Raw genomic sequence first — 6391 nt, forward strand, 5'->3', positions numbered from 1 at the left:
AGTCTTCACACAATTTATGCCTCCAATATTAGAAGTAACAAAAAGATGGAATGAACAGTATAGTGATTTCTAAGAAACTTGGGCTGCCTACATAAATTTAACAACAGCAACAACAAAAATAAAACTAAAAAGAAAACCAAAACTCCAAGGAGGGGATTTGTCATTTGAGCACTGAAACGCTGGAGCAGAGTGTGAGGAGGTGTAGCTCAGGGGCAGGCTATGAGGAGATGTACCTCAGGAGCAGGGTGTGAGGAGGTGTACCTCAGGAGCTGGGTGTGAGGAGGTGTACCTCAGGAGCAGGCCATTAGGACCTGAATCACAGAAGCGGACATACCCCACAATATTTACCACATTTCTAGTAATCATTTCACCTAACAGCAAGTAGCTTTAGCTCTTCCTGAATGGCTCCTACCCCGGCCGGAGTCTTCTTTTAACATGTGAATTGCAGTTCCCACAATTTCAATAGTTAGCATTTCAAACTTTTAAGATTTAGACTTTGGGGGTTCAGATCTGTCAGGATTAAAGTATTTGAGATTTTTTTTTATCTGACATTTTTGTATATCTGGGTTACAACCAGCTGCCACTAGACACTTCATATTAGCTTCTTATCAGTCTGTGTTCACCGCCTTTCCAGGTGAAGGACAGGCCGTGAGTTTATGTCACCCACTGTGTGTTGTAAATAGAGCACTCAGTTCCTGGCATGGAGCCTGTCTCATGTGGCTTTGTGGATGGCAGACAGAGACCATCTCCACCCGGTTAGATGATTTGAGCTTGTCTCTATCCCGGGTATTTTTCCTAGCTGTGTAGAACAGGTCTCAGTGGCCAGACAGCGACCTAGGCATCCCCTGGCTTCATCACAGAAGAGCTATGCCTTGTAAGGCAATGGCAGAGAGCATCATGGTGCTTCTGGGTGGTGTCTCTGCAGGAAACAAGCTTGCTCTTTGCGCCTCGAGCACACCAGAGGGTGGGCAACATATAGCCAAAAGCTGACACATGAGGGGAGAGAGGGCAGTTGCTCCACACACATCCCTTTCTGGGTCTCTGTAGGCAAAGTGCTGAGCCAGCAGCCCAATGTGCGGCTGGGAGCTCACATCCAATGTTGCTCTCCCATCCTCTGGAGATAAATTCCCAGCCAGGAAGCCAACTGAGAAAAAGCGCAATGAAGCAAATAGAAACAAAGAATAATGTAACCACAGCCAGACAGAGAACGCATATTATGTGTGGTCTGTCTCCTGTCTTCTGGGGCTTTCCCCTGGCTCAGAACACTGGTTGTTCTTTCTTTCATTCACCAAGTGAACGTGCACAAAATATCTTATTACATAAATTCATATCATGAAAATGTATGCTTTTCAAGGAGAGAATTATCTTGACAGAGGGAGCCATTATGGGATTAATGAGAAACCTGGCACTAGGGAAATTTCCAGGAATACCCAAGGATGACCCCAGATAAAACTCTAAGCAACAGTGGAGAGGGTGCTTGAACTAGCCTTCCTCTGTAATCAGACTGAGGACTACTGTAATTATCAGTATAGAACATTCATCCAGTAACTGATAGAAGCAGATGCAGAGGTCCACAACTAACCACTGGGCTGAACTCCCCGAGTCCAGTAGAAGAGAGGGAGGAGCAATAATATGAGCCAAGGGGTCAAGACCAGGATGGGGAAACTCACAGAAACATCTGACCTGAGCAAGTGGGAGCTCCAGTCTGACAACTGGGGAACCAGCATAGGAATGAACCAGGCCCCCTCAATGTGGGTGTCAGTTGGGAGGCCCGGGAAGTCTGTGGGGCCTCTGGCAGTGGAACCAGTATTTATCCTACTTCCAAGTGGGAGCTCACTGATTCTGGACTGACATCTGGGGAGCCTGCATAGGACTGAGCTAGGCCCCCTGAATGCAGGTGACAATGGGTGACTTGGGCAGTCTGTGAGGCCTCTGGCAGTGGAACCAGGATCTATTCCTAGTGCATGAACTAGCTTTTGGAATGCATTTCCCATGGAGAGATACCTTGCTTCGCCTAGACACAGTGGGGAGGGCCTTGGTCCTGTCTCAAAGTGGTGATGGGACAGACTTTGTTGATTCCCCATGGGAAGCTTTACCCTCCCTGAGGAGCAAAATGGGGGTGGGATAAGGGGAAGGTTGGGGGAGTGGGAGAGAGGGGGGAAATAATGTATGTTTTTATTTTCAGTGCTGGAGACTAGGGTTTCATGCATGCAGGGCAAGTGCTCTACCAATGAGTCACACCCCCACACCTGGGCAGGAGATATTTATTGAGCATCACCAGTGGCACAAGTCACAGGGTGTGACACAGGTGCTGGTGTGATAACAGGAAGTCAGCAACGGCCTTGCTATCTAAGAGTTGTCAGTCTGGAAGAGTAGACAGATGTCACCCTGTGGCCCATGCTACAGAGAGGAAGCAGGTGGTCTCTCCTTAGACAAGCTTTGGTCAAGTTCAGTTGAGTCCTGCAGTAGACTTGAGACTTTAGGTTTCAGCCTTGACAATTGTCCTGCCCTTGCCAGGTCTGGGTCACTGTGAGCATTATTCCTGTTAAATCAGTTTAGGAAGGAAGAAACTCCACACTTGATAGGGCAATTGATCAGCTCTTTATCCCCCAGCACCAATCTCTGATTACTGTGGGCCTGTCTTCAGCAAAATTCTTGTTCAGTGGTGCTGGAGTTTGGATCCTGAGTGCTCCCCATAGCCAGTGTGTTAAAGGTCTGTGCCCTAGGATGGCACTACTGAGAGGTATCAGGACCTTCAATGGCATCTAGTGGGGATTCTTTAGGTCACCAAAAGTGTGTCCTCAAAGGAGACTGTGGGATGCTTCTCTCTTCCTTTCTGTCTCCTGGCCTCCTGCTGTGTGTCCCCAATATGTGTGTTCCATCACCGGGGCTCCCAAAAAATCATATATTGAAACCTCTAAAACTTTGAGACAAAATAGTCTTCCTATTTATAAGTTGACTATCTCAGATAGTTTATCATAGTAATAATAGATTAACAACTGGTTATTGAGAAGCTTCATATCTCTTCTTAGTAATATTTAATCCCAAGGCTCTTTTACCATGATTCTTGATCAGAAAACCCCAGTTGTCATCACAATCTTGGTTGTCAACTTGACAGACTTGGGAAGTGGGAACCTCAGTTGAAAACTGCTTCTATCAAGAGGGAGAGCCCAGCCCTCTGTGGCCATTGCCACCCCTAGGCAGGTGGGCCTGGGTTGCATCATAACATCTATTGTAATAGTCTTGAACAAAGTCTTTCTTGCTACTTTAATAGATGTCAGAGTGGTTTTTCCTATAACTGCTATGAAAGGAAAAAAAATTGATTTCATAGAAGCAAATGAACAGGCAATCTGACACTGTCTGGGAAGACAAGAAAGGTTGGTACCAAACTTTGGTGTGTTTTGTCCCTGTTAAAGCCCATGTTGTAATTCGGTTGTCAGTGTAGCAAAACTAGAAGGTGTGGCCAGTCATGACTGGATCCACTTTTGTAAAAGTGGACTGTGCAAAGTAGCCTCCTCTGTGTCTTCATCTCTCTCACAGATACCCATGTGCCATTCCTGCCCATCATCTCCTTATGCCATAGATATCATCTTCTTTGTTGTGATGTAGCAGGAGGCCCTCATCAGATGAGGCTGTCCCATTTTGAACCTCCTACCTTCAGAACTGTATCTAAATAACCCCCTTTCTTTATAAATAACCATGTCTCGGGTGCTGTGTTATAGCAACAGAAAGTAACTAGGATTGTTTCTTGAGAAAATGATACTTGTGGTGAGCTCTGACTTCTTAAGGCAAGATAGACATTAGAAGTTATCCGAAGCTTAGACAGAAAACAAAAGGATGGTGGCTGACTTTTCAGGGCCATGCATGAGGGCATCATCCAAGAAGTGCTTGCAAAGACAACCCAATATCCTATTGAGTTTGGCTACTGTGAGCTATGAATTAGGTATACGACTGTGCAACGTTAGAAGTTAACTCACAAAATATTGCTAAATTACAAATTATGATTATTGTTGTTTTTATGTATTAGAGTGGCGAAAACTTCTGTTCAGCAGAAAAGATAATGTAGAGATGACTCAGTGATTAAGCACACTGGCTGCTCCTGCAGAGGACCTTGGTTCAATTCCCAGCACCCACATAATGACTCACAACAATCTGTAACTCCAGGACCAGGGGATCTAATGCCCTTTTCTGGCTTCTGCAGGCACTTCATGCACGTGTGGTGCATAAATACATAATACATACACACATACATTCAGGCAAAATACTTATATACCTAAAATAAAAATTAAAAAATTAAGAATTAAAAGATAACCTAAAAAGCTAGCTTGTTTGGATCCAACTTAACAAACATTTCAAGATTCTTCCCCAAGAATGCACAGAAGAGCTGATTCCACACGTGCTCTCTCAGCCTGGGTTTCCATCCTGCTGGCTCCAGCGTCAGGCAGGGAGGCAAGTCCTTTACAGGCTCTCAGAGAGTCAAGTCTTCACCCTTTAGCATCTACACTAAGACAGAGGTGGGGGGAGATCACTGAACAAGTGTTACCAGTACCTGTTCATTATGCATGCAGGATCCTGGCTTTTGAGGGCTCTGAGGATATGTAGGGATGTGGTAGTTGTGTTTGTAGAGGGGCTGAACACATGGGTGAAAAGCAGGAGCCACTCCTGTGATGGCTTAGGAGAGTATTGCTGACAGAGTCACACGGCTTCCTGCCCAGCAGTATCTGGGGGTCGTTGCTGTGTGCCATGGTTAATTTAGACTGCCATTTCGATTGGACTGAGAGCCGCCTAGGAGACTCTCCATGGGCAAGCCTTTGAGGGTGTGTCTAGAGACAACGCAATGGCACAGCTCTGAGCTAAAGAACGCTCTAATCCATTGATGGATTCAAAATTTGAATAGACGGTTGGAAGGTGTTGCAACTTCCTCCCTGATTAGAGGAAGTAGGTCACTGGAGGTATGGTCTTAGGGGCCATATCTTGCCTTGGTCACGTTAGGTGACTCCCATGTGCAACCCATCTGCCATAATGTTGAGTTGCTCTGCCACACCACGACCTCCCGGCCATGACAGGGTAACACCTCTGAAAACACGAACCCAAACCAGTCTTCCTTCTTGTTGTTTCCTTAAATGTTTTGGTTGCCAAGGTGCAAAAGTAATCAGTCATGTGTCCATCGTTAAACACTACTTAGGCATCTAAACTGAATCCTCCTGCCTCTGTTCCCTTTCTGTACTTTGCTGGTTTTTGTTCGTGAGACACTGTCCTTTTCACTCCAGGGCTTTTAATCTCAACACTGTCTGTGAGTTGTTCTCTCTCTCCTTCCTTGGCCAGTCAGCCATGAAGCCCTGGTGGGTGGCACTTCCCTCAGCTCGTCCCTGGGAACTGTCCTTTCTTCTCTGTCACCACAGCCAGGGTCCTCTCTCCTCAGTTGCTGGGATCCATGAGGGCCTGTCATAAGATTCCCACCAATCTTCCAGTTTTCAGACACTTTCCTCCCTATCCTATTTCACGAACTATTACCAAGCCAATCTCCCGTACAACAACGACAATTCCACCTGTCCCTTAGTTTAGCTCCCTCAGATGCATTTGCAGCCGTGGCGTGGACTCCTTTCCTGATTTCTACAATCTTTGTATGAGAAAAGCCAAGTGCAGCCTCCTTATGTTTTCTCGGAATGCTCAGAACATCTCTCCTGATGCAGCCCCCACCCTACCGAGGAGGGCTTCTCAGTGTAGCTTGCCAAGCCATGAGACCCACTAGTAGATGGATTGGGCCAGGAGTAGGCACTTGACTCATGGGCAGCTAGCACAGGCAGCCCGACATAAAGAGCTGCCCGTGCAGAACAGCCAGTGCTGGACGGAGGCCACTGAATCAATTTGAACCTCTCCTGGGAGTCTCATTCCTGAAGGGAGTAGCAGAGGAGAGTCAGTGAGGGCCTGAGGATGAGTCACCCAACCCAGAGCCCTGGAGTGACAGCCAGAGGGATAACGACATGATGGTGCTTTGAGACACACTGTCCTGAATGAGCTCATGGGACAGTGTATTCTGATGTTTTGACATCTGGGGCCTTGCTGACTTTGGAGGGAAAAGTCCTAGGATTAGTAATTAGTTGCCCTCTCCACTCCCACCACAGCATGTCTTTGAGACACAAATCAACCGAAGCCCCCATCCCTACCACCTCCTTTATTGAGCTCTTAGTCTCGAGGGTACCAGCCTCCTTTTGATCACCTCTAGTCCCCACCAAGCTAGAAGTGATCCCAGAGTTACGAAGCATACATTTTAGCCTATACTGAACCTGGATTCTCCCACAATGCCCAGTAAAGCCTCATACCCACCATCCTCTTGATCATGTGCAAAGCTTGTGGTCCCCTGAGGCATAGTGTGCCCCTTCCTCTTGGA

The sequence above is a fragment of the Cricetulus griseus genome, chromosome 4 (genome assembly GCF_003668045.3).
Source record: "Cricetulus griseus strain 17A/GY chromosome 4, alternate assembly CriGri-PICRH-1.0, whole genome shotgun sequence".
Lineage (NCBI taxonomy): Eukaryota > Metazoa > Chordata > Mammalia > Rodentia > Cricetidae > Cricetulus > Cricetulus griseus.